Source organism: Theropithecus gelada, chromosome 7b (assembly GCF_003255815.1).
Source record: "Theropithecus gelada isolate Dixy chromosome 7b, Tgel_1.0, whole genome shotgun sequence".
Lineage (NCBI taxonomy): Eukaryota > Metazoa > Chordata > Mammalia > Primates > Cercopithecidae > Theropithecus > Theropithecus gelada.
This window is the reverse complement of record NC_037675.1, coordinates 22,899,516-22,920,187: the sequence shown is the minus strand read 5'-3', so window position 1 is coordinate 22,920,187 and position 20,672 is coordinate 22,899,516. Positions and strand designations below refer to the sequence as shown.

At 40.2% G+C, this 20,672-nt stretch overlaps 1 pseudogene and 1 gene segment (V, D, J or C); one reads left to right on the top strand and one right to left on the bottom strand.

Moving 5' to 3' along the window:
* LOC112629379 overlaps positions 1 to 20,672 on the bottom strand; it is an 881,832-nt gene that overhangs the window by 858,719 nt on the left and 2,441 nt on the right.
* LOC112629382 lies at positions 14,707 to 15,343 on the top strand (annotated as a pseudogene).

Here is a 20,672-nt window from a genome sequence, read left to right as displayed (position 1 = left end):
TAATATACAAACAACTCCATTAAAAAGTGGGCAAAGGACATGAACAGACACTTCTCAAAAGAAGACATTTATGCAGCCAAACAAACATGAAAATAAAGCTCAACACCACTGATCATTAGAGAAATGTAAATCGAAACCACAATGAGATACCATTGGCTATTATGAAAAAGTCAAAAAACAACAGAAGAACAGATGTTGGTGAGGTTGTGGAGGAAAAGGGACACTTTTACACTGTTGATGGGACTATAAATTAGTTCGACCATTGTGGAAGACAGTGTGGCAATTCCTCAAAGATCTAGAACCACAAATACCATTTGACCCAGCAATCCAATTACTGGGTATATACCCAAAGGAAAATAAATCATTCAATTATAAAGATACATGTACATGTATGTTCATTGCAGCACTGTTTACAATAACAAAGTCATGGAATCAGCCTAAATGCCCATCAATGATAGAATGAATAAAGAACATGTGGTACATAACACCATGGAATATTATGCAGCCATAAAAAGGAACAAGATCATGTCCTTTGCAGGGACATGAATAGACTTGGAAGCCGTTATCCTCATCAGACTAATGCAGGAACAGAAAACCAAACACCACATGTTCCCATTTATAAGAGGGAGCTGAATAATGAGAACACATGGACCAACTCTACACCTGTGGAGGCCTGGGCTTAATAACTGATGATCTGTGCTGTAAACCACCATGCCACACGTTTACCTATGAAACAAAACTGCACATCCTGTACACGTATCCACGAACTTAAAAGCTGAAAAAAAAAAAATACTATTCATCCTTCACTTCGTCTTTGACTATTGCAAAGAACACTACCTTTAAGAAAACTTTCCTGACCCAATCAAAGCCTATCTATTCCCTTTCAGGCTTCTTTTATGGTCCTTGACCTACAAAATAAAGTAAAATATGATGTTCATTTTTGCCCTCCACTAAATCAAAAAAAAATTTTTTTTTGAGATGGAGTGTCGCTCTGTCACACAGGCTGGAGTGCAGTGGCATGATCTCGGCTCACTGCAAGCTCCGCCTTCCGGGTTCACACCATTCTCCTGCCTCATCCTCCCAAGTAGCTGGGACTACAGGCACCCGCCACCACACCCGGCTAATTTTTTGGTATTTTTAGTGGATACGGGGTTTCACCGTGTTAGCCAGGATGGTCTCAATCTCCTGACCTCGTGATCCGCCTGCCTCAGCATCCCAAAGTGCCGGGATTACAGGTGTGAGGCACCCCGCCCGGTCTAAAATTTTTTTAAGAGTGGTAACCACACAAAGGACTTATCCTTTGCAGTACTTAGTAGGTGCCTTGTACACATGGGTATGCAAAAAAATTTTTTTACTTGAACTGAACCTAACTTATTAGGCAGCCTGAAAAAGAACTCAAGCCTTCCTTCACAATGGAGCTAAGAAAATACTTAAGAAACTTACTTCTTTAAATTCTGTAATATGATATTATTGTATAAATACTAAAGTTATATTACCCTAACTTTTCATACTGATGGCTGGCCAAAAACTATAACAGTTGGGAAATAATTATCACAAACCACAAAAATAATTTATATTCTTGATCCAATTATTTCACTTGTAAGCATTCAAACTATGAAAAAAGCTAACTGCAAGGAAATATGAACTATAGTGTTATTTAAAATAACATGAGGCTTACATAAGGGGTTTACATTAGGAACAGTAGTTCGTAGAGCTTACATTAGGAACAATGTCATGGGGCTTACATTAGGAACAATAGTGACAAAGGCCTACCAACATGAAAAAAATATTAAAACATAATGAGTGAAAATGAGATAAAGCATGTTAAACTTTCTCAATAATTTAAAATATAAAATGCCAGCCAGGCGTGGTGGCTCATGCCTGTAATCCTAGCACTTTGGGAGGCCAAGACAAGTGGATCATGAGATCAGGAGTTCAAGACCAGCCTGACAATATGGTGAAACCCCATCTCTACTAAAAATACAAAAATTAGCCAGGTGTGGTAGCACAGGCCTGTAATTCCAGCTACTCAGGAGGCTGAGGCAAAAGAATAGCTTGAACTGAACCAGGGAGGCAGTGGTTGCAGTGAGCTAAGATCACGCCACTGCACTCCAGCCTGGGTGACAGAGTGAGACTCCATCTGAAAATAATAATAATAATAATAATAAAATATATAGTGCCATATAAATTATCAAAAAAGCAAATCGTAGACTTGAAGAAAATATTGTAACATAGATAATCAAAAAAGAATACTCTTGTTATTCAAAGATCTCTTACAACTTGGTAAGACAAATGACTCAGTTAAAAATGAGCAAAAAATATACTTGTCACAGAAAAAGAAGTGAAAATGACAAATGAGTATGAATTAAAATATGCTCAATTAGTAATAGATTAAAAAGAAAATCAAATACTTTTCTCATTCATCAGATTAACAAAGATATAAGGAACGGAGTACTCTTAACACTGCTACTAGAAGTACGTATTATTGAGATCTTTTTGGAAAATAATCTAGCAGTGTCAATTAAAATTTTAAACGCTCAGGCCGGGCGCGGTGGCTCAAGCCTGTAATCCCAGCACTTTGGGAGGCCGAGACGGGTGGATCACGAGGTCAGGAGATCGAGACCATCCTGGCTAACACGGTGAAACCCCGTCTCTACTAAGAAATACAAAAAAAAAAAACTAGCCGGGCGAGGTGGCGGGCGTCTGTAGTCCCAGCTACTCGGGAGGCTGAGGCCGGAGAATGGCGTGAACCCGGGAGGCGGAGCTTGCAGTGAGCTGAGATCCGGCCACTGCACTCCAGCCTGGGCTACAGAGCGAGACTCCGTCTCAAAAAAAAAAAAAAAAAAAAAAAAAAAAAAAAAAAAAAAAATTTTAAACGCTCATACCTCTGAACCCAAGAACTTTACTTATAGGACTGTATTTCATAGAAATAAAGAAACCAGTAACTAAAGAACTAAAGATACATGTTTAAAGACTTTTTAGTAGAGTAGCATACTGGAAACAAACTGAATATTTCTCAATAGAGGACTAGATAATCAAATTTTAGTACAGCCACAATATGGGATACTATGAGATATTAATAATAATAATAATGAGTTGGATCTATATGTATAACCTAAAGCAGTGGTTCTCAATGTGGCTGCACATTAGAACCACTTAAGAAAGTTTTATAAATTTTGATACCCAGGCCTCGTGCCAAACAATCAATTTGGAATTTCTGAGAATTGGACCCATCAGCACTATTAATACTTCTTGGAGATTCCAATGTGCAGCCAAGATTACAAACTACTAATTCATGGAATGTCAATAACATATTGTTAAGCAAAAGAACCTATTATGAGTATATTATGAACCTTGAAGGAAAGGAAGGGAGTGAGGAAGGGAGAGACAAAGGAATGAATGAACAAAGGAAGAAAAAGATTTGTGTGTGTATGCATACATATTTATGCATATATGTATGTGCATATGCTTCAACATATTAATATTTATACATATTCAAACATATATACATATTCATGAATTATGTTTGTATATATTTATTCCTAGAAGGACACAAGATAGATGTTGAAGAACACACATCAATTTTAACATTAGTTACCTCTAGAAGTATGGAAATGATGGAAATTATAGGATTTTATTAATTTTTTACATTATAATTCATAATTGTTTAAGTTTGTATAATAAGCGAGGGTTACTTTGTTTTAAAGCAAAGTATTAAAAGCATGCATAGGGAAAAGCAAGTGAGAAGAATACCCATAGCTTGTCCTTATCCTACTGCTGTTATCTTTAATTTGTTCCAATTGTATTATAAACATATAATTTTATATTCTATTTTTCACTCAGTATTATATCATAAGTGTATAACCAAATGACATTTCATCACATATATGTATTCAAATGTGTGTACCCAGTCCATCCTTTGTGGCCATTTATGATGTTTCTAATTTCTGACTATTAAAAATAATGGCACAATCTGTTCTCAACATTACAGTGAGAAATCCTATTAAAACATAGGTCAAGCCGGGTGCAGTGACACCTGCCTGTAGTCCCAAATAGCCAGGTGTGGTAATGCAGGCCTGTAATCCCAAAGCGATAAGTCCGAGGTGGAGGACTTATTGCTTAAGTCCAGAAGTTCAACATCTGCCTAGGCAGCACAGCAAGATGCCATCTTAAAAAAAAAAAAGGCCGGGCGCGGTGGCTCAAGCCTGTAATCCCAGCACTTTGGGAGGCCGAGGCGGGTGGATCACGAGGTCAGGAGATCGAGACTATCCTGGCTAACATGGTGAAACCCCGTCTCTACTAAAAATACAAAAAACTAGCCGGGCGTGGTGGTGGGCGCCTGTAGTCTCAGCTACTTGGGAGGCTGAGGCGGGAGAATGGCGTGAACCCGGGAGGCGGAGCTTGCAGTGAGCCGAGACCACGCCACTGCACTCCAGCCTGGGAGACACAGCGAGACTCCGTCTCAAAAAAAAAAAAAAAAATAGATCAGATTAAATCATTTCACTCATTCAAAGACTTTCAATGGCTCCCTGTTCACACATTATAAGTGAAGTCTTTCCATTGGCCTGCAAAGCCCTCAATGACACAACTTCCCATTTCCTCTCTGACCTTGTCTCCTACCACTCTTCCTTTCAGCTCCAATCATGTTGTCCTCCTTGGTATTCCTCAAATACTCAAAGCACAGTCCCACTCTGGGGCCATTGCACTGGCTGCTTCCTCTGTTTGGAATCTCTTCCCCCAGATATCCCATAATTCTGGGGTCCCCAACACCTGGGCCACAAATGGGTACTAGGCTGCACAGCAGGAGGTGAGTGCTTCAACATCACCGCCTGAGCTCTGCCTCCTGTCAGTCCCTGGTGCCAAAAAGGTTGGGGACCACTGGCATAATTAATTCCCTCACCCCCTTGATGTCTTTGCTCAAACATCACCTTCTCAACAAGGTCTATGCTGATGAACATATATAAAACTAAAACTTACCCAGAATTCCAGCACTCATGATCGCCTTTATCCTGATCTACCTTTTTTATTTTTTGAAAGCACTGATCACCTTCTAACATACGATATAACTCACCTATTTAGTCTGTTGTTTATTATTTTCTTTCTCCTGCTGCTAGAATATAAGTTCCAAAAGGACAGGGATCTTTGTTTTGCTCGATGAGTCATCCAAATTATCTAGGAAAGTATGTAGACATAGTAGTTGCTCAATAAATATTTGTGAGTGATTATAACTTCTTTAATGTATTATTCTGTTAGGAATAGATTACTATAAATGAGTTTGCTAGCTTAAAGATTATACTTCAAAATATATTATTATCAAATTGCTTCCCAAAATGTTTGCAAGATTAAGTAATTCACTCATGGTCACTCAGCAACTGGCTAAAATGGAATTTGAATTTTTCAGAGCCTACGTTCTTTACCATGTGCCATGCTGCTTTGGTTCAATAGATTGAACTAAAAGAAAAAAACACAAAGTGGGCTTTAAGTAGCAATAAGATCCAACTATGCACTCCCTGAAGGAAGGGAAATATCTCATTCATTTTTCTATCCACAGAGCAAAGTAACTGGCATAAAGGAAGAACTCATTGAATACTTATTGAATTAATTTCTTTAATATTTTAAAAGTAGGACAAAGCAATCTTCCTGCCTCAGCCTCCCAGCACTTTGGAAGCCTAAGGCAGGAGGATTGCTTGAGGCCAGGAGTTCATGACCAGCCTGGGCAACATAGTGACACTCCATCTCTACAAAAATTTTAAAATTAGCTGCGTGTGGTGGCACATGTTTATAGTCCTAGCTACTCCAGAGGCTAAGGCAAGAGAAACATTTAAGCCCAGGAGTTTGAGGCTGCAGTGAGCTATGATCATGCCACTGCATGCCAGCCTGGGTAACAGATCAAGACCCTGTCTAAAAATAAAATAAATAAAATTTTTAAAGATATTTTTAAAGTAACACTACAAGTAGGAATTATCAAAAATCCAAAAATTCAGGGAGAAGTCGATCTGTACATCAAAATAATTACCCATTTTAAGGCAATCAGCAGAAATCTTATCTACAAAGGGGCAATTGAACTAAAAGCAGCAGAATCCCCACTAGACATCAGTATTGTGTATTGTGTACTGTGTGTATCAGAATTCTTCATTTAAAAAAATGAAGGTCAGTGAAATCTGTCTCTTTCTGCTCTTTGACTACCTTTTTTACCTTTCTTCCAAGAGCTCTAGAGTTCCCACAGCAGCTCCACAATGTAGACAGCAACAACTTTCCCCTTTTTGAAATCACATCTCTGAAGAGTATAGTGACTTTCCAGAGATCAGTGACCTCTACTCCCCGACCCCAGTTTCAGCCTACTCATCTTTACTTTTCATCAATGACACCTCCAACCCAATCTTTCTCTGCCTCTTCTCTCTGTTTCTACCTGATCTCTCTTTTAGCACTAAAGGCTCAATCCTTGGCAAGGACACACTTAGAGAAGTGTTACTTAGAGAAGGCTCATTTTGCCAAGAGGAACGTGATTTTCTATCACGGTAGACCATTATCATGTTAGCCTCAAATGGATTTGTAAAATCCAGAGCTCCCAAGGTCTTGCTTAGATGGATCTGACATAAGAGAACTGCCTATATTGATTGAATGCCAGGGCATAAACTCTAAAGAAGAGACAAGACAGAAGTTCATAGGAACACGCTCTAACCTTCAACAGGTTCATCTCCCTAATAAAATGGGATGCAGGTAAACTTCAGAGGTGTTTTGTGGCTTTCCCAGCTGTTGCATGGCAAGATTGGAATTCTGTCCCAGTTCTCGTGTCCCTAGCCCTTTCTATTATTCAGTAGTTGGCTGCAGAGAGCTGAGTCAGATTAACTCCTAAATCTCTTTCAGCATATTAAATTTAGTTTATTTTTTGAAGATTTGATTCTTCACCGTATATGAGGAGACCATCTAATCAGTTGCCAACTAAAATTGGGAAAGAAATCTCTGAGAAAAAAAAACTGCTGTGAAAGTTTTAGGGCTGAAGGTTGTTTAGGGTAAGAACAAAATGATGTCCTTGCTTCTGCATACATAGAAAGTATTTAGAGGCTGGGCACAGTGGCTTATGCCTGTAATCCTAGCACTTTCAGAGGCCGAGGGGGCGGATCACCTGAGGTCGGGAGTTTGAGATCAGCCTGGCCAACATGGAGAAACCCTGTCTCTACTAAAAGTACAAAATTAGCTGGGCGTGGTGGGCATGCCTGTAATCCCAGCTACTTGGGAGGCTGAGGCAGAAGAATCGCTTGAACCCAGGAGGTAAGGGTTGCAGTGAGCTGAGATAATGCCACCATTGCACTCCAGCCTGGGCAACAAGAGCAAAACTCTGTCAAAAAAAAAAAAAAGAAAAGAAAAGAAGAAAATTAGGAAGAGAGAGAGAGAAAGAAAGAAAGAAGGAAAGAAAGAAAGAATTTAACATCACAAATGCGTACATTACAATGATGTAGTCATGGTGAGTTATGTCCCAAAGAGCGACCCTGGGTAGGAAATTCCAGAGGAGCAGAGCTACCATGGCTCAACTGTAGTCCTCCAAATCTTCTCCAGAACAGCCCAAAACTAATCTGTACACTGACTTTCAGAGCACAGGTTTGCTGCATAAGGACTTCCTTGCTCTTACAAACAAAGACTGGATGGCCATCTGCCAGTAAAAAAGACTTCATCTTTTCAACATTCAACATTCATCCTATCATCATGTGTGAGTATCTGCTACATTCCAGGCACTGTGCTAGGTATTCAAATCCAAAAAGCAAACAGACGTGATGGTCTTGATACCTTACCACCTCAAGACTCCATAACCTGTGGAGTGTTCGATAACTAGGAAAAAGAAATCAGTGCTGTGGCAAAATCTAAAGGCGACAAGTCATAACCCCAGGCATCTTGAGGAATCCTGGAGGGTGTCCATATGTGTGTTTTGTCTGTGTGTGTCTGTGTGTGTAGGTGCCTTCATAGACAGCAACATGTTAAAAAAGTATTCTGATTCCTTAGACAGAAAAGAGGTTCAAACAACTCATAAATTAAAGGGCCTTCTACTAAACTTCTAAACACACACTTAAGTGACATATCAGACAAGTGGCTGAGACAGAGTCTTGCTCAGTACCACGTACATGTGAGCGTACACGTGCAGACCCACAAAAAGCATGACAAGCAACGCAAGTAGTGGTAAAACTTACCAGTTTTCTCCAGTTGTGCAGGGATGCTTTAGCTAATTGTTATAATGTTACTCTAATGTTATTTCATTCACTTTTCTCATAATTATTTCTAGAAATGAAACAGAAAAGGCAAAACACTAAAAAACATGAAATAAAATACACTCTGATTTGGATATTAGTAACTGGCTTCCTGCTTGAACAGTTTCACCTTTCTAAATTGTGTGTGTGTGTGTGTGAGAGAGAGAGAGAGTCTCACTCTGTCACCTAGGCTGGAGCGCAGTGGCGTGATCACAGCTCATTGCAGCCTCAACTTCCTGGGCTTACGCGATTCTCCCATCTCAACCTCCCAAGTAGCTGGGACTACAGGCACACATCAACCGTGCCCAGCTACTTTTTTTGTTGTTGTTGTTTTTGTTCATTGGGTTTTTTTTTTTTTTTTTGGTTGTTTGTTTTGTTGTGTTTCTTGTTTTTGGTTTTTGGTTTGTTTATTTGTTTGTTTGTTGTAGAGATGGGGATTTCACTGTGTTGCTCTGGTTGGTCTCAAATTTCTGGGCTCAGGTGATTCTCTTGCCTCAGCCTCCCAAAGTGCTGAGTTTACAGGCATGAGCCATCACACCGAGCAGTTTCACCTTTTTGATATTGGTCCCTGGATTTTTTTAATCCTTTTTCTTCTCTGCAAATTTTGCATTTTTTCTTTTCAATACTTTGACTTCTGTCAGGCCAACTAAGACAGAACTCAGTCTACTTGCCATTACCACTTTAATCAGTAACTACCATGGGCACCATTAGAACTGCATTTTAAGACATCCAAAAATCTGTTACTCAAAGGTCATACATTCATTCAACAAATTTTCTTATAGAAAGAAAGTGTTCATTTTTAGTTCATATGAATAGAAAGCATACTTTTAGGTGATATAACTTGATACTAACATTAAGCTTAAAGTTTTCTATTAAGAAAATTCTTTTAACTTTTTTTAGGGACAGAGTCTTGCTCTGTCACCCAGGCTGTAATACGGTGGTGCAATCATAGTTCCCGGTAGCTTCAAACCCCTGGACTCAAGCAATCCTCCCACTTCAGCATTCCCAGTGGCTGGGACTACAAGCACGTGCCGCCATACCTGGCTAGTTTTTTGGTTTTTGAATTTTTTTTTTTTTTTTTTTTTTTTTTTGAGACGGAGTCTGGCTCTGTCACCCAGGCTGGAGTGCAGTGGCCGTATCTCAGCTCACTGCAAGCTCCATCTCCCGGGTTTAGGCCATTCTCCTGCCTCAGCCTCCCGAGGAGCTGGGACTACAGGCGCCCGCCACCTCGCCCAGCTAATTTTTTGTATTTTTTAGTAGAGACGAGGTTTCACCGGGTTAGCCAGGATGGTCTCGATCTTCTGACCTCGTGATCTGCCTGTCTCGGCCTCCCAAAGTGCTGGGATTACAGGCTTGAGGCACCGCGCCCGGCCAATTTTTGAATTTTTTTAGCGACAAGATCTCACTATGTTTCCCAGATTGGTCTCAAGCTCTTGGTGTCAAGCTATCCTCCCACCTCAGCCTCCTGAGTAGCCAGGATTATAAGCTCAAGCCACTGTGCCCAGTAAGAAAATATAAAAATTTTTAAGGGGTCTGTGTCAAATCAAAGCCAGTTCGTCTTAGGTTCTATTCTTGTGCATCAGAACTAATAAATATTGTCAAATGAAAGCATATTTCATGCGTCTATATATATATATATATCTATATCTATATATAGATATAGATATAGATATATATTTGGATTCTGCTTCTTTTTGCTCCTTTAGCCAACTCATATAGTACTCTGTGTATACTTGGGCAAGTCTCTTAACTTTATTTTCATTACGGAATACAGGTAATAATTGTATCCCTTTAATTACTGTAATAGTTCATTGCATGTGTCAGCTTGGCTAGGCCACGGTACCCAGTTGTTTGGTCAAACAATGATCTAGCTGCTGCTTTGAAGGTATTTTTCAGATGTGATTAATATTTGAATCAGTAGACTTCAAGTAAAGCAAATTGCCCTCCATCAATAGAAGACCTTAAGAAAAATGACTGAGGTCCCAAGAAGAAGAAAGAATTCTACTTCCAGACTGCCTTTGGATTCAAGACTGCAACAGTAACTCTTGCTGGAATTTCCAGCCTGCAGTCCTGCCGTGCATACTTTAAACCTTCCAAACCCACAATCCACAGTCTCCTAATAAATCAAGCTCTCTCTCTCTGTCTCTGTCTCTCTCTCTCTCTCTCTCTCATTATATATATAATGTATACACACACAGTTGACGCTTGAATAACTGTGTGAGTCCACTTATACGCAGATTTTTTTTCAACCAAACGCAGATTGAAAATGCAGCACTCGCAGGATGCAAAACCCATGCATATTGAGGGTCAACTTAGTTTATGCCAGTTCTGCAGCAATGACTGCAGATTTGGCTATTGGTGGGGGCATCCTGGAAACCAATCCTCCCATATATAACAAAGGACTAATTTATATATGTGTGTGTGTGCATGCGTGTGTGTGTGTGCATGCATGCATGTGTGTGTGTGTGTGTAAAACCTTTGGTTCTGCTTCTCTGGAGAACTCTGACTAATATAATGACCTTCTTTGCAATGATCATCAAGATCGGACTGTGGTGAAGTTTAGGAATACATAAGAAGACCACTGTATATTCATCAGTCTCAGGAGATAAGCTTTTCTTAATAAGCCTGTTATCCCCTCTCTCCCCACCTCAGCACCCACCTTAAATAAGTAACAATAATCATGATCACATTATAAAGGTGAGGCAGCAAGAGGATAGCAAAACTTAGTGTCATGAAATCAAATCAACCAACCCAGGAGCTCTATTAAGCCTAGGCTCTCTTCTAAAATCCAGAGCAATATTCTTCAATGTATAATCAGTAACATGTGTTTATATATAAAAACTACATATCTTATTTGTTTAAAATAAATGTTCTCAATATATATCCCACACTTACCATCTACTCTGTGTCTCCTCTAATGATTCCATTCTCCTCTGATATCCTATTATAGACGCCTAGGATGTAAAATCATGAAACTCAAAATTCTGCACAGGGTAAATTTTAGGCTTGCAAGCTTTGGAATTTTTATCTATCTGACATAGGATTTTGAAGTGATCATCACATGACATAATCGAACTTGCCATTAATGAATACTCAGAGGTATTATTAAAAATTTTCCATTCCAACGCATTTCCTGTTATTAGTCTCATTCATTTAGCCATTTAATAAGTGGACAACAAATCCAGCAGCCTTCAAATATGGAAGAGTTCCAAACCTTTGGCAATTAGCATGACATCAGTTTGTATAGCCACTGTAATAACCACTGCCATACACACCAGGGATTCAAAGTCCGTGAACAAATGAAACCTCACCCACGAATGCTAAGTAAATTGGTACCAATCAATGGGTACTCACGATGCCTGATATACAGCCTAGAACTAACTTAGCTTCTAGAAGTATCTTACTAAACACTTCCTAATTTGCCTCTTCTACTGCTTGGGCAGATGTTCAAAGCAATATATATAAATCTATATTCTCCACACTTTACAGATTGTCTGGGTAAGGTAATCTTTATAAGTAAGGCAAAAATATCAAAGTGTTTTATAATTAGTTTTTTAATCACTTTTTAAATATTTTGATTATGTAAAGCAAAAATATATTGTGAAATTTATAACATGTAGAAGTAAAATATATTAAAGTAATAAGAAACAGCCTGAGAGGAGAAAAACAGAAGTTTGAAAATTTCTTATATCATACAGGAAATGATATAATATTATTTGAAGTTATTATTACTATACTGCATTAAAGATGTATAATCTAAATTCTGGAGAAACAGCTAACATAAAGTAGTATAATTAATAAGATTATAGTGAAGATGAAATAAAATTAAAATACTAAAATAAAACCCAAAAACAAACAAAAAAACTCTAAAGGACAGGAAATGAACACAGAACAAATGGGGAAAATAGAAGACAAATCACAAAATGGTAGATTTAAACCCAACCATATCAATAACTACATTCGAATTTTTTAAAAAGGAAAAATAATATACCACCCTAACATTTATAAAAAAAGTTCTGGACAGGATGTTACAGAAACCTCCAACCTGGAACCACCAATAGGCATAAATAACAAAAGCTCCAAGGAAAGCCATTCCTTCTAGCCAAAGGACAAGGAAAAATGCGGTGGCCTAACAACAGGAAATCTTTCTAGCAGTACCCTTCCTGCTTCAGCTAAACACCAACAAATAAACCACACTCCCAGGTCTCAGTCAGTGAGCAGGGAAGTTGATCTTCCAACCCACCTTCCTTCCCAATAGAAGCCAACTGCACATTCTGGTTTCCCACTTGGTAGTGTCAGCAGGCCAAACAGGGAACTGATCTTCCATTCCCCAGATGGCAGAAGCATGTGGTGCTCCAGTCTCCCAGCAAGATAGTGTCAGTGGGGTCCAACAATGAGCTGAGCCTCCATCTATACCTGGCAACAATGAGGTAGAATGAGGTGCTGTAAGGTGAGACAGTCAACACTCAGCTTCCTCCACCCCAGTGTCAGCAATGCCCAGTGAGGAGCTGGACCTCCACACCCATCCAGTGGCCATGTAACTGAACAAGACAATGGAAAGCAGGGCTACTTGGGGTTCCCGTTCCCACCTCCTTATCAACAAGGCCCAGTGGTGAGCTAAGCCTCCACTCCTGCCATACCAACCAGGCAGGAGGTATGTCTAGTTGGCCCTCTCCTTTCCCAAGTCCAGCTGGCCCAGCAGAAAGCTGATCATCTCCATTCAGAGGCAATAAGGCAATGTGATTTAATGGTCCCCTTTTTGCTGGGGTGGTGCCAGTGGCACCCAGCTGGAAACTGAACATATACATCCACCAAACTTTGCACAACACCTCAACAGGAGAACTACCTGCTAAAAAGAAGATTAAATAGGATCCAGAGTTTTCTAATAAAAAACCCATAATGTCCAGACTGCAATCAAAAATTACTTCTCATTCCAAGAATTAGGAAATCAGAACATGAATGAGAAAAGACAATCAACTGATATCAACACCAAGATGAATTAGATGCTCAAATTATTGGAAAAGGACTTTAAAATAGCTCTCACAAAAATGCTTCAGTGAGGCCAGGTATGGTGGCTCATGCCTATAATCCCATCACTTTGTTAGGTTGAAGTACGAGGATCACTTGACCCCAGGAGTTCAAGACCAGCCTGGGCAACATAGTGAGATCTCATCTCTACAAAAAGTTAAAAATTAGCTGGGCATGATGATGAGTGCCTATAGTTCCAACTACTTGGGAGGCTGAGGCAGGAAGATTTCTTAAGCCCAGGAATTTGAGGCAGCAGTTGAGTCCAGAGAACTGAAAAATACAATAACTGAAATTAAAAAGTTCTCTGGATAGATTCAATACAAAGGGGAGATGCCAGAGAACAGAATCTGTAAACTTTAAACAGATCAATAGAATTTACCCAGTTTGAAAAACAGGGCGAAGGTAGACTGAAAGAAAAATGAGTAGAGTTTCAGAGACCTATGAGATAATAACAAGAGATCTATTCATATCACTGGAGCTTTAGAATAAGAGGAAAGCGGTGGAACTGAAAAAGAAATAATACCTGAAAACTCCCCAAATTTGGCAAAACTATAGTGGCAGAGGTAATTGACTATAATCACGAGGATATAGAGTTGCTACTACGTAATGGGGATAGAGAGAAATACAGGTAGAACTCAGAGATTTATTGGAACATGTCTTGGTGTTTCCATGCTTGGTGATAGCAGTAAAGAGGTAATTGCATCAACCAAGGTCTGAAAAGGGTACAGTAACCAGGGACTTGGGCCTTTCAGGGATGAAGGTCTGAGTCACCAAAGAGCAAGAAACTGAGACCAGCAGGAATGCTGAATGAGAGAGCCTAGAATGAGTGACAGAAGAGGGAGACAATAGATAACAGTGATGGTCTTGGGACGAACTGCAGCAGCGACTCTACTTATCTGACTAACTCTCCTGTTTGAGGGTTTTTTGTTTTGTTTTGTTTTTTTAAAGAAACTGTAATCAGCCATCACCTTGAGGAATCAATGACAGTACAAAGCAAATATAATGTTGGGTAAGAGTGTATCAAAGCAGTGGAAGAGTTGACTGATTACCCTCCTCTGCATAACCCATTAACATTTTTCATGTGTTAGCATACTGGCCCAACTTTCAACTGTCAGCACCTCTGTGCCTGAGGGGATCTTTCTGGCAACTGGAGCTCTCTTTGTCCAAGTACATAGTAAACCCTGAATACTAGAAAATTAATATCCCTGGTAATTAATAAAATTAATATCCTTCAACCAATGGCTGACAGGAGTTGGTAAATGGAAGCCAGTCAACAAGATGACATCAATGATCTCCATCATCTCTGGTGTTCATGCCACTGTGCAATCCCCTTCTGCACTGTATAAAGGTGCATCTGGGTAACCAACAGAATACAGCAGAAGTGGCCGGAATCGCCCTGTGGATCTCAGGAGGAAGGTTGAGTCGGAGGGTGGTTTGTGCTTGCTGAGACAGGACCTCAGGGATGATGGCAGAGGGAAGTAATCACAGCATCAATTTGCTGGCTGCAGAGACTGCAAGTTTAGAACAATAGCTGCAAGAATGGGGAAAAGTGATGTTGATGGTGGATAAAGTCTTATTATGGGAAAGAGCTTGGTTTTCACCTGCCATCATGGACTTGGTTTCTTTGGTGTGTCAATTATCTACTATCTAGATCCATCTGTTCTGTCTGCTGTTTCCTCTTTTGTTATGTTTTGGTGCTTGGCTGACTACCTTGTTTCCATTCTAGCACCTAACATTTTTGGCTCCAATAAATGCACCAGCGATCAACAGCAAAGATTCCATGAAATTTGCAGCAGTCTACTAAAAACTCGATGCAGAGCTATGGACTGGTGGAAACAAATCTTCACACTGAGGGAAGAAAAGCCTAAAATGTGTTTCATGGCCATGATCATTTATCTTGGTGCAGTTGTTTGGATGGGACAGTAAGTCCACAATCTGCTTCTCATCTACCTGATAGTGACTTTCTTACTGTTGCTTCCTCAACTAAACCAACGTGGAATCATTTCAAACCACACTGGAAAGGCCAAAGGGAGATAAACAAGCTTCTCAAACAAAAAGAAAAGAAAAATGAATAATTCATCGCTTTATTCAATGTGATTAATGGCATATACATTGTCCCTAGGAACAGTTTCTACTATACTATCTAGATACTAAAATGTTGAAGAAGTAGCTCTTTGTTCTCCCTCATTCTGCCCTTAATTATTCAATAGTCTAAATCCAATGGGATAAAAGAAAAAAGAAAGAAAGAAATTCACACTTACCAAGTAAGTGTTTGCGAGTCAAATATAGTTAAAAGCATTTTCATTCTCATTGGATAACTCATTAGAGAGTATGACTTGTTTTGATTTTTCTCACCCAGGGTTAATGGAATTCTTACATTTAGACAACTTCCTTTAAAATAATGTAGTGGTGGACTTTACCCTTCAGTACAGTTAAAGTGACTTTGGATAATTGTTTAAGTTGATCCTTGCTTTAGTTTGATACCAGGTAGTGGTCTGTGGCTGCAGGAATCTTATTCTACTGTCTGCTTCCACTGCATACTTAAAAAACTGTCTGACTTCATGAATACAGAGACCAAATTTACCACTTCTGATCCACTTCTGATGAAGAGACCAATTAAGATTCATCCTCGGCCGGGCGCGGTGGCTCACGCCTGTAATCCCAGCACTTTGGGAGGCCGAGGCAGGCGGATCACAGGTCAGGAGATGGAGACCATCCTGGCTAACACGGTGAAACCCCGTCTCTATTAAAAATTTAAAAATTAGCAGGTCGCGGTGGCAAGAACCCGGGAGGCGGAGCTTGAGTGAGCCGAGATCGTGCCACTGCACTCCAGCCTGGGTGACAGAGCGAGACTCCGTCTCAAAAAAAAAAAAAATTCATTCCTCATTCTGTTTTTTTTAACGTGGGAAAAGGATCCTGATGGAACAAAATTAAATTAATTCCATACCCTAGTATATGTAGGTTTCACCCTTAAGCAAAACTTAGTGTTTTGTAGGGAACATTGATCCTTTCTCCCAAAGGAGGAAGATTTAACAGCGTTAGAGCTCTTATGCCCTTGCACTTATATTTCAAGTTAGTACATCCTTAAAGGCTTTTTCATGGCAGACTTCCAAACGATTGTACTTAGGATTTTTGGCATACTTCTAATTTTGGACCTTCAGCTGACTTTAGCTATGACAGAGAGTAGGTTAAGACTCATGTGTATGACCTTTACCCTAAGACCAGCTAGTAAAGAACTAGTCTTTTATGTTAGCCAAAATTCATTTCAATAGAAAATAATCTTATCTAATTAATTTCTGAGACCAGAATAAGCCTTGAAAGGTAAGCCTCAATGTTCTCCTTTACGGTAATACTGCTTGTTTCAGTCCCAATAGGTTTGGCATAGGAGATAATAACCACACTGGTGCCTGACTACTTTTTTAGATATTTCTCTGAAAAATGCAAGGCTGTTGGTGAGAGCAGACATGAGGTGATGATAGTTGGCCTCTGGTCTCCATAGATTTTGTAACTCCTTGGTGAGTTTGTGTGTGTGTGTGTGTGTGTGTGTGTTTCTAATAATCATTATAATTATGACAATAATCATCCTCTACCTCTCAGTAGCTAGAAATTTAGAGTAGTTGAAATCTGAAATCTGTAGGAATAGACCTCTGAGGGCCCAAAATATGACATATTTAGAGCAATTCTTAAATGGATTAACAAGCTGTAATATAGTTTTGTGAATTTATTCCACTGACGCTCTACCTTGTGGTATTAAATGAGTATTGTTTTCTCCCTTTTAATATTGCTGTAAACAGTGGTGCCCATTGTAGGATATGTTTTATTTTTTAAATGTCTTATATGAGAACTATCTTAAATGTGCATGTGTTTCTTCATTGTAAATAAGCTTGTCTTCTTATGGGGATTTTTTTGTGTGTGTATACATTCTACTGATTAATTACTTTTGCAGTTTGAATCCTATATTATTTCTTCTACTTTGTTATATGTAAAAGGAGAAAAATGTTAGAAGCTGGGGGAAAAAAACAGTAGAAGTGATGGTATAACACTTCTGAGGCTGGACTATAAAATCTCTCTCTCTCTCTCTCGCTCTCTCTCTCAACACACTATAAAGAGAGACATGTGATAAGAATCTGGGGACTCTTGCCAACAGCTATGTGAGCAAGCCATCTTGGAAGTGCACCTTCCAATCCTAGTCAAGAGACTAGAGGGAGAGAGAAAGAGAAGAAAATCTACCCATACTAAGACTCTGAGTAAGGGAAATGCAGTAAAGAGAGAGTATTGTAATTCCTTTCCCTGTTTTTTCTATGCCCAAAAGTTTTCATGCAGCTGTGATTATTCTGCATAATCAGTTATGCACCCTGGTTTTCTTGATTCGTTGTTATATCATAAGCAGTTCACCATTTTTATGCAGTCTTTTTTTTTTTTTTTTTTACTTTAAGTTCTAGGGTACATGTGCATAATGTGCTGGCTTGTTACATATGTATACTTGTGCCATGTTGGTGTGCTGCACCCATCAACTCGTCAGCACCCATCAACTCGTCATTTACATCAGGTATAACTCCCAATGCAATCCCTCCCCCCTCCATTTTTATGCAGTCTTAATGAATATCCTTTATTTGCTATGTGGTAGGTAAAATTTCAGTGAATAGACCCAAGATTCCCTGCCCTAATCCCCAGAATCTTGAATGTGATGCAGTATTACTCTGGTAATTGTGTTGGGTTCTATGGCACAGTTGACTTTTTGTTTTGTTTTGTTTTGTTTTGTTTTGTTTTACTTTCTCAGACAGAGTCTCCTCTGTCCCCCAGGCTGGAGCGCAGTGGTGCAATCTCGGCTCACTCCCAGGTTCAAGCAATTCTCCTGCCTCAGCCTTTCTAGTAGCTGGGATTACAGGTGCCCACCACCATGCCCGGCTAATTTTTTTGTATTTTTAGTAGAGACAGGGTTTCACCATGTTGGCCAGGTTGGTTTTGAACTCCTGACCTCAAGTGATCCACCAACTTGGCATCCCAAAGAGCTAGGATGACAGGCGTGAGCCACTACGCTGAACCAACAGTTGACTTTTTTTTTCTCTTTTTTTTTTTTGAGATGGAGTCTCGTTCTGTTGCCCAGGGCTGGAATGCAATGGGGCGATCTCAGCTCACTGCAACCTCCACCTCCCGGGTTCAAGCAATTCTCCTGCCTCAGCCTCCCGAGTAGTTGGGATTACAGGCACCCACAGCCATGCCTGGCTAATTTTTGTATTTTTAGTAGAGACGGGGTTTCACCGTATTGCCCAGGCTGATCTCGAACTCCTGACCTCAGGTGATCCGCCTGCCTCGGCCTCCCAAAGTGCTGGGATTACAGGTGTGAGCCACCACACCCAGCCCACAGTTGACTTTTTAAAAGGGAGATATCTATGTACCTGTTGACATGAGACCTTAAAAACACATGAACTTTGGAAGATTAAGCCAGAAAGATTCCAAGCATGAGATGAACTTGACCTGCTATTGTTGGTTTGAAGATGGTGGGACTCACATGAGAAGGAGTGCAGATTGCCTTAAGGAGCTCAGAAATGCCCCCAGCCAACAAACATTATGAATATGGGAACTTTAGTCCCACATCTACATGGACTAGAATTCTGATAATAATAAGAACTAGCCGGGCACGGTGGCCCAAACTAGTAATCCCAGCACTTTGGGAGGCTGAGGCGAGCAGATCACTTGAGGTCAGGAGTTCAAGATCAGCCTGGCCAACAATATGAAACTTCGTCTCTACTAAAAATAGGAAAATTAGCCAGGCATGGTGGCGGGCACCTGCAATCCCAGCTACTTGGGAGGCTGAAGCAGAAGAATCGCTTGAACCCAGGAGGCAGAGGTTACACTGAGCCAAAATCATACCACTGGACTCCAGCCTCAGCAACAGAGCGAGACTCCATCTCAGGAAAAAAAAAAAAAAAAAAAGAAAAGCACCTGTAATCCCAACTGAGAAGGCTGAGTCTGGAGAATTGCTTGAGCTCAAGAGCTCAAAACCAGCCTGGGCAACATAGCAGGACTCTGTCTCTACAAAAATACATATATGTATATATATATTAATTAGCCAGGTATGGTAGTGTGTGCCTATAGCCCTAGCTACTTGGGAGGCTGAGGTGAGAGAATTCCCTGAGGCCAGGAATTTGATCCCACAGTGACCTATGATCATGCCACTGCCCTCTATCCTGGGCAACAGAGAAACACCTTGTCTCTAAATTTTAAAAAATATATAAAAATAGGCCAGGCATGGTGGCTTATGCCTATAATCCCAGCACTTTGGGAGGCTTAGGCGGGCGGATCACGAGGTCAGGAGATCAAGACCATCCTGGCTAACATGGTGAAACCCCATCTCTACTAAAAATACAAAAAATTAGCCAGGTGTGGTGGCGGGTGCCTGTAGTCCCAGCTACTCAGGAGACTGAGGCAGGAGAATGGCGGGAACCCAGGAGGCGGAGCTTGCAATGAGCTGAGATCACACCGCTGCACTCCAGCCTGGGCAACAGAGCAAGACACCATCACATATACATATATATGTATATTTATAATAGAAAAAAACTTAAAGAATTAACTTGGAAGAGGACTCTGAACTCTGAACTCTGGGTGAGAACTTGAGTACTCACCCAGCCAATGCCTCAACTTTACTATGGTTACGTCCTAAGCATAGAACTCAGCTGAACTTGCTTGGACTTATGACCTACAGAACTACAAGCTAATATATAGGTGTTGTAGTAATTTGTTATGCAGGAATAGAAACTAATACAACTTTAAAATATTCCATTGATCATAGCATTCACAATATCATTTGCATAATATTGTTTTCCCTAATTGATAACTATATGAACAATTCATACTCACCAAGTCCAAAGTCCTTAAATATCATTTCTATGGCTTCTTTGGTTTCCTTGTAAACTGGAAAAATCAAAGCTTCATTTCTCGCCTGCATTTATTTAAATGACAGCTCAAAAAAATGAATTGTTAGACAAAAGGAACATGAACATTTCAGTGGCCTGGATTCATGTTGTCAAGGTTACTTTCCAGTATGACTATGTCTATTCAAATTCCACCTCAAATGTTCATTTTATAAATTAGAATGAAAAAGCTGGCCGGGCGCGGTGGCTCAAGCCTGTAATCCCAGCACTTTGGGAGGCCGAGACGGGCGGATCACGAGGTCAGGAGATCGAGACCATCCTGGCTAACACGATGAAACCCCGTCTCTACCAAAAGATACAAAAAACTAGCCGGGCGTGGTGGCGGGCACCTGTAGTCCCAGCTACTCCGGAGGCTGAGGCAGGAGAATGGCGTGAACCCGGGAGGCGGAGCTTGCAGTGAGCCGAGATCCGGCCACTGCAATCCAGCCTGGGCAACAGAGCGAGACTCCGTCTCAAAAAAAAAAAAAAA